The following is an 8,813-nucleotide window of genomic DNA, read 5'->3' as shown; positions in this document are numbered from 1 at the left end:
AAATGACTGAATAATTTTGTTTAATAAATGTGCAAAAACTAAGTTCTTCCTTGGGGAACAGATCATAGATGGACCTGATGACTCAACAAACAGCAGCAGCTACTTAAAACTACTGGACACACTGGAGGAGTATTTGAGTTCACCAGTCAAACATTCTCTCTCTTAGTTCTTGTTAGCAGCTAAATGCTTCAGAGGTGAGACGTGCAACACTAAAAACATCTGAAAGCATCACAACAGAGAAGTGGCAGGTCTGACGGCTCAGCAAGGAAACAATGAAGCTTTAAGGGTGAGAGCGGCTGCAAATTCAGATGAGATTTACACTGAGTGAAACGAAAATGAAGCCAAATTCTCTGGTAATAGACTTCTGTTAACTACATCAAAAAGAGTTCTGAATGAACAAGTTAACAAAAACATCTTTAATATAAATAACACTGACACGTCACAGCAGTGCTCTGCAACCAGAACTGTTTATCTCAGTCTAAGTTGACATGGTCCTGACTCAGAAGGTGATTTCAGTTCACATTTTCCCATCATTAATGTATCTCTGATATAGAAGTGGACCCACTCTGCTCTGTTTCTGGAGATTCTCCACAAGAGGCTGCTTTGTTCTGCTTCAACTAAAGTACACTGTAAAATACAGACAGTCCACTGCGGTGTCACTTTACACTCCCGTCTGTTTTCACAGCAATCCTCCATGTGCAGGTCAATATTCACAGAAGTGACTTTCTCACACCGTGACTCTTCATTCTTGTGCACCAAATAAGTTCTTGTCCACAGAATCACTTCTTAGTGGTTCACCGTAAATAATATTCAATTGCTGCAGAAAAAGCAGCAAAGCCTCCACATCCCAGGACTCCAGCCTTCAGTCCAGTTTCAAAACAGAAACACAAGAGATGTGAGGACAACAGAAACACGTCTTTCAGTTTGAACCATCAAAGCAAATAAAGCAGGTTACATACCTTGAAACCTGACGGCTCCACCAGTCACACAGCTGCTGTACATGGAGTTCTTCCAGTCAGAAACACCTCTGTGCTGCAAATACAGAACAGGTACAAAGAGATCTCACAACTGTGAACTTCAAGCAGATAAAAAAAAAAAAAACTATGAAGCAATCTGGGTAGAAGTACTTGTTAGAATATTGTTAAATGTGTTTTTTTTTTCCCAATGTTACTTTGAAAACCAAACACAGTTGAACACAAGAGGGTGCTATGGGATGTCTGAGGAGGTTAAAAACAGAACTACTGTACCATCATACTACTCAACATGGAACACTGGTATGGAGGACTAAAAGTGCCAAAATTACATAAATAAATACATCATTAAATAATTAAATGTGTCATTAATTAATTCAAATTGGAATTAAATACATAAATGTGTTATTAAATATGTCATTAATTCATTAAAATGCCAATTCATTTTAGAGAGAATGCTGTTCATGGTGAAAAAAAATATACTGTACATGTCCATTGGAATACTGACTATTGTACAGGTGTTTAGGAATGGCTCAGCTGTTTATTACAGTGATGGCAGTGGGGAAGAAACCGTTTTTGTGTCTGGTGATTTCTGTGTACAGGGATCTGTAGCGCCTGCCAGAGGGGAGGAGGGGAAACAGTTTATGTCCAGGGTGAGTGGGGTCTCTGATGATGTTTTCTGCAGTCCGTACTATAGGCTTTAGTCTGTTTCTGTCCTGCTGTGTGGCTGATCCAGAGGTGCACAGGACAGATTGGATGACTGCAGTGTAGAACTGGATCAACAGCTCCTGCAGCAGGCCATGTCTCCTCAGCTGTCGTAGGAAATACATCCTCTGCTGAGCCTTTTTCAGGATGGAGTGGATGTTCGTCTCCCACTGCAGGTCCTGAGAGATTGTAGTCCCCAGGAGCTTGAAGGACTCCACAGCTATCTATGATGTGATGTGTTTAGCCACCCGTCCATCCATTTTCAATTATGATCATGTCTTTGATAGTTTTACTTTAATAAACTTCTGGCATTCTTCACTTTAACCAAAGCACAAACAGTACCTCCTCCACCACAAATAAAAACAACATGGTGTGAACTTCATTTCATCCTGTGCACATTTTGGAGTTGCTAAGAACAGCTGTGTTTTCTTATTTCTATGCATATTTTCATCCAGTCATTCAGTTTCACAGTTACTTAGTGACTATAAAAAGGATGGTTGCAATACTACACTGCACCAGAACTTAAATTAATTAGAAGGACTTACTTAAAAAAAAATGCATCTGCATGTGTTCTGTTCATGTGTCACTGTAACTACATGTAGCTTTCATCAGGCCTTCCTGAGCTGGCATGCTGCACAGTTTGCATTTACACCTGCTTGAATTTCGGCTGGTCCTATGTCCTTTTCGATCTTTGTGTAGTCCCACAATCTGATTTTTCAGTTCCAAGTGGAGCCAAGATACAGACAGACACAGGTTGTAGCTTCAAAATTAAGAAAGTTCAGGTTTTCTAATTTGTGGGTCAATAATCACAGGCATTGTTCCCTCTAAGCTGCGCGCGTGTGCAATTCCGCACTGCTGACACGGTCTCCGCGCACAGAAAACCTGCGCTGCGCACAAAAAAAAAAAAAAAAAAAAATCCAACCTAAATTGTAAATAAAATAAACACGTAACAATTCATTCTGTGCTATTTTTCAATGTGAGTCAGTGAGTGACCAGTGACTGGCTGCTGCAGCCAATGATGCGATTCACATACGTATTTACCATAGACTGTATATAATGGTATTTATGTATGGAAGCAAATCAGACTCATCAGATTCTGAATTTTAAAAGCTGCTGAATTTCTTACTTTGAATTTTTTTTGCATCAAAATTACGTATGTGAATTTTTTATGCCTGAATTTAGCTCATCAAATTTCTAAAAAACAGTTAAAAATTCAATGTCTTCAAAATTCACCATCAAAAAATTCAATGTTCAAAATTCGCCATCAAAAAATTCAATGTTCAAAATTCACTGTCAAAAAAATCGCTGTTCACATCCGGGGGACTCAGGCGTAAACAATCGATCCTGGCCAAAATCGAACCAATGCCCAGCCAATCACGTGGCGCTCCTCCGGTCATGTGACGCAGACGGTTCACCTCACAAGACCGGGGACAACCACGGCTACCAGCATGAACGACGGCGCTTCAGTGAGTGTATTAATCCTTTTTGTTCTGTATGTGGTTTGTTTTTGTGAGAGTCAGTTCGCTGTAATGCATGCCGTTAGCTGCGCTAGCACAGCGTTAGCCACGCTAATACAGCGCTAGCACAGCGTTAGCCGCGCTAATACAATGCTAGCACAGCGCTATCACAGCGTTAGCCGCGCTAATACAGCGCTAGCCACGTTAATACAGCGTTAGCCGCGCTAATACAGCGCTAGCCACGCTAATACAGCGCTAGCCGCGCTAGCACAGTAATGAGGTCATACAGACAGCACGTTCTGCAGCTGGGTAGTTGAGTAACAATTTTATAAACGCACAAATGGGTGGAAGTGTGATTTATGCGCCCAAAATGCAGTTAAATCACAGAGCAGTGTAAAGAAACTGGTCACCTAGCAAACTGAATTAGTCTAGGTAACATTTTATTATGTGTTTTCTGCTCAAGTGAATGTTCTGGTTTGTTTCATTTTAAATTACTCCTGATCTTGAAAGGTTTTAAACTGTGCAGTCAAAGTAGTTACAACTGTGAGCGAATAGCTTGAAATGAACTGCCCTAGACTGCTCTGTTCATAGCCCACCATTCTTTCACAGCTGTATCAAGAGTTATTGTGCAATGAAAAATAATAGATAAATGCAGCCCATTTTTTCAACTGTTTCCTGTTTAGTATGCGTACCCTAGATTGTTTTTGATCATTTGTTGTAGCCATTTATTTAATCAATTTTAATCCACTCCATAGCAACACCGTCTGAACTGACCAGTCTGGTGAAATTCTGGACTGGATGGGAGACTCTACCAAGAACTCTCTCCTCAGAAGTAGTGAATGGCAGATACCCCACAGCCTCCTCTTGCTATGAGACCTTACATTCCCAGGACGTTACAAGGACTACACATCATTTAAGACTGACATCCTGGCCTGTATTTGCACTTGCCAGTCAAGATGTTATGTGTTGTTCTCTAGTTAGTTTTACTTGACTGACAAAACTAAGTGCACTGTTGGATTCCCTCCCCTACCTGTTCTCCCAACTCACCTGACAGGTTATCTGGCTCAAGTATGCGTGTTTCTGCCATACATTTAAAGTATCTGAAGTTAAGAATATTTCTGGTGAACAATACATGCAATCACGGCATTAATGCAGGAGTAAAAAATGAACTGGACTGTATGGACTTTATTTTCTCACTGGTGAATGGGATGAAAATCCGTTGCAATATTACAAAACAGCAGCCTATAAATAAATAAATAAATAAATAAAAAAAAAAAAAAAAAATATATATATATATATATATATATATATATATATATATATATATATATATATATATATATATATATAGTATGCCAAATACTGTCAGAGCAAAAAATATTTTTAAATTGGCTGTCACTGTCAACCTACTTCAACAGGCATTTTTTTGCACATTGAAATTTGAGGTTGTTTGAATTACACTATCTCAGAACAATGATGAAGAATCTATAATACTGAACAAGTAGGTCAATAATCTCAGATTATGGGTGAGTTGAAATATGAAAAAAATGAAGTGGTCTATGAAAAGTCCAATCTTTGAAACCTGACATGTTGTTTTGTGTAGTTTCTTTGTAAATTAGCCCTGCATCCAGTCATTACCATGACATTGGCATAATGGAACCATGACCGCATATATCGTTCTGGAGATAGTGGCATTTTTCTAATGGCAAATTTTCATGCTTTGACAGATACAGTGGTGGAAAAAAGTTTTCAGGCACCTTGAAAATTTTCCAGAATCTCAAATATTATCGTGAAATATTTGTTGGAAAGTCTTTTGTGTTTCAAAAGGTGTGACTGCATTAGACAGACACAAATGATGCTTTTTTTTGTTTATTGTTTACATGACTAACAAAACTAAATTCTACCAAAATGACCCAATACTAAAAATGTCTTATTTTTAAGGAACCAATGAATTTCAAGTTTTTATTGACTTTTTTAGGATTTGTTTCGTATTATGGCTGTGACTGAACTAATAGAAATTGCATTTGAAGACCTCAGAGGGATTCTTAATGCAATATATTTCACAAATGTAGGAGGTGTCCAAAAACTTTTTTCCACCGCTGTATTTAATAGCAATCTGATATGCTTATGTTAGCAAGACAAATAAATGAAAATTTCAGGCTTTTATCTTGAATTATTCTTGAGATATTATATATATATTATATATAGCCTCAAATTTGAATGTGAGAAAAAAATACTGAAACTAGGTCTATGGTCCACTTAAAAAAATCTAAGAAAGTATTTGACATACTAAGCTAATATTTCACAGATACCATTGTCTATACATGGGACAGACATATTAAGTTCCAGTAAGTTGTACAGGTGCTCTGGGGATGTGAGCATTGTTTGTCGCCCAGCTGCTCCTCTCTCTGAGTGCACAGTTGCAATGCACTGATTCCTGTTTTCTTTTTCTGAGCTGATAAGATGGTGTAGCTGTGTTAGTGCATTTAAAATAGCTGGGCAAACTTCTACTTGGTTGGATAAAGCATTTAAAAACACAAGTTCTTGTGTGCAAGTGAACTCTAAGAAGTCCAGATCCAGAGGCATGCGTCCGAGAATATGCTCCAAACGAGAACAAAGTCTCACATAAAGATGATTTAACAATAGTTCCTAGAACAGAGAAAAACAAAGTTATATAATGCAAACCACCAATGGGATAAATGACTTAACCTGACTGAAAGACTAGACTGCCTCATTAGACATTTCTTTTAGAACAAATTAAGAGGAGGTTACGCATACTAAACAGGAAACAGTTGAAAAATGGGCTGCATTTATCTATCATTGCACAATAACTCTTGATATACCATGCTGTGAAAGAATGGTCAGCTATGAACAGAGCAGTCTAAGGCAGTTCATTTCAAGCTATTCGCTCACAGTTGTAACTACTTTGACTGCACAGTTTAAAACCTTTCAAGATCAGGAGTAATTTAAAATGAATCAAACCAGGACATTAACTTGAGCAGAAAACACACATAATAAAAGTGTTACCTAGACTAATTCAGTTTGCTAGGTGACCGGTTTCTTTACACTGCTCTGTAGGGTTGCCACCCGTCCCTTAAAATACGGAAACGTCCTTTATTTGACAATTAATTGTTGCGTCCCGTATTGATTCAATACGGGACGCAAGTTGTTCCGTATTTTCATAAATGTCTCATACACGTCTGTCACACACTCATCAAAACTGCATAATGAATAAAATAAAACACAGGAAATATTAAGGGCAACCAATTTCATCTTCGTAGGACCTTTGTAGCGAGGACCCGATGCCAGGTCCAGTGGACAGACTTCAGACGTCTCTGTGTGTCCGGTCCTGTCCGGTCCTGTCTCTGGTTGCCTGGTTACAGAAGCTGCTGCACCTGAAACTCCACAACGTCTAAAGAAGCAAAAACGTTTGCAAATGTACAGACTGGAGTGGGAAGAGTGGAACCCCTGGCAGTGGGTACAAGGCAAACTGTGTTTTCTGTTGCTCATGGACTGGCTGAAGTAAGGCAGCATCAGGAGGCAAACATGGAGGAAATACGAGAACAGAGAGAACCCAACCAGCAGGTCACAGTTTATCATCATCTAATCATCTCCTGAAGTCCATATGGTAAGTGGACATCATGATGAGATCAGCTAGATTTCCTACAGTATATGGCTGTGAATTTACCAGAGGATGCTTATAATAATGCTGATGTGGCCGTAGACTCTACACTATTTTAGTGACTCAGTAAATGCCTACGTTGGTTATTATTTTTTAAATACTTTTTAGTTTTTAATAAACATTTATTTAATAGCCTATATGTAATCAAACATGGCCTTTGCCTAAAAAGAATAATATTTCATTGCACAAGTAAAAGTATAGTAATTTTTAAAACTGTTCAAATTATTATATGTTGCTAAAAAACAAAAAAACACAAACAAAAAACACATCATAGTAATATTTCAATTAAAAAAGCCTATAGTATAGCATGTTCCCAACAAATGTCATAGTATGGCCTTTGGTCCAGAAAATGTCCATAGTATAGCATGTCATCCAACAAACGTCCATAGTACAGCATGTCGCCCAACAAACGTCATAGTATAGCATGTCGCTCTAAAATTGTCATAGTTTAGCATGTTGCTCTTAAAACGTCATAGTATAGCATGTCGTCCAACAAACATCATAGTATAGAATGTCACTCAAAAAATGTCAGAGTGTAGCCTTTGGTCTAAAAATGTCATACTATAGCATGTCGCTCCAAAAACGTCAGAGTATAGTCTTTGGTCCAACAAACGTCATAGTATAGCATGTCGTTCAGAAAACGTCATAGCATGTCGCTCTAAAAATCTCGTAGTGTAGCATGTCGCTCTAAAAACGTCATAGTATAGCATGTCGCCCAAAAAACGTCATATTATAGCCTTTGGTCTAAAAACATCATAGTATAGCATGTCGCTCAGAAAACGTTATAGCATGTCGCTCTAAAAACGTCATAGAAAAGCCTTTAGTCCACAAAACGTTGTTGTGTCCCGGCTGTCTGAAGTAGGTGAGGAGCAACACAAAAAGTCCAAACGCTGGTTTCCAGAGGGTTTGACGAGTATTTATTTGAAAGACTAAGTTTACAACAACACAACATGCGAGGGGGTTAAAAGCAAATGGGTGTTAGTAAAATAAAAATAAATCAGCAGAACTAAAAGTGAACTTCACGTTGACATTGATGGGCATTCCAACCAGGAACAAAGTAAAAGACAATCAATACAAAAAAAAACTCTTCCTGTTCACCTCTTAAAACCCAAAAACACACCACAGTAGCACCCTAAACTAAAACTACCAATGGGTTCCCTGTTTTCCTTTCTGAACAATTCAAAGGTCCCTCTCTATCTCCCCACACATCCACCAACCACTGGAACACATCTCCAAAGTTCTGCTGGGCCTGCTCAGCTTCTCCTCAGAAGAAGTTCCGCCACCTACCAGATGAAGGAGCCTTTTGAGAGGCAGCTGGCATCGTGATTGGACTGTACTTTGGTCTGTTCCAATCCAGCTTCAGCTCCAGAGACGGCAGGCCGGACGAGTCAACGGAGGCCGGGTGGACGAAGACATGCAGCTGAGTACAATCCAGAAAACAACAGAGGAGGAGTGCAGCAGCCCAGGACCAGAACAAACAGAGTAGCATCGTATGTCTCTTAGAAAACATCATAGTATAGCCTTTGCTATGAAAAAAACGCCATCATATACATCGTATATTGTACAAATAACAAGTCAAGGAAAGAGACATACATTGTAGAATTGTAGTAATTGTCGGCTGACTGATTTACTGATTATCAGTATTTTATTTTTTTTGTTGATTTATGGTAATAAATACATTTAAAAATGGCGCTACTTTGGCTCTGAACCTTTATCTACCTGTGGTCGCTCTGTCTTCTGGAGTGATTTAATTGGTTATCCGTCACGAATAAAACTCTTTTAATTTAACATCTGTAAACAAAACAAAAACGTACCAACAAAGTTTTCTGTTAGAGTTTGTGTTCTTCTAAGTTTAACTCCAAGATTTTAAATATTTTCATTCACTGCAAATGAATATCTACTCCAAATGTCTCAGTAATAATCATTATCAGCCTTAAAAACCCACAAAACACCCCTCTGTACTCGACCACACTTAGTACAGTCCGGTTCCCCCTTCTA

The 8,813-nt window shown here is 38.5% G+C and overlaps 1 long non-coding RNA gene across 1 annotated transcript; it reads left to right on the top strand.

Annotated features, from left to right (window-relative positions):
* The first annotated feature begins 3,100 nt into the window (after positions 1 to 3,100).
* On the top strand, positions 3,101 to 8,499 carry LOC129350624 (uncharacterized). The gene is made up of 3 exons (XR_008604092.1): positions 3,101 to 3,142; positions 6,415 to 6,761; positions 8,001 to 8,499. It is a non-coding gene; the product is annotated as an uncharacterized LOC129350624 (long non-coding RNA).
* The last annotated feature ends 314 nt before the right edge of the window (positions 8,500 to 8,813 follow it).

This window comes from Amphiprion ocellaris, chromosome 15, assembly GCF_022539595.1.
Source record: "Amphiprion ocellaris isolate individual 3 ecotype Okinawa chromosome 15, ASM2253959v1, whole genome shotgun sequence".
Lineage (NCBI taxonomy): Eukaryota > Metazoa > Chordata > Actinopteri > Pomacentridae > Amphiprion > Amphiprion ocellaris.
This window is presented reverse-complemented; position numbering and strand designations above follow the sequence as displayed.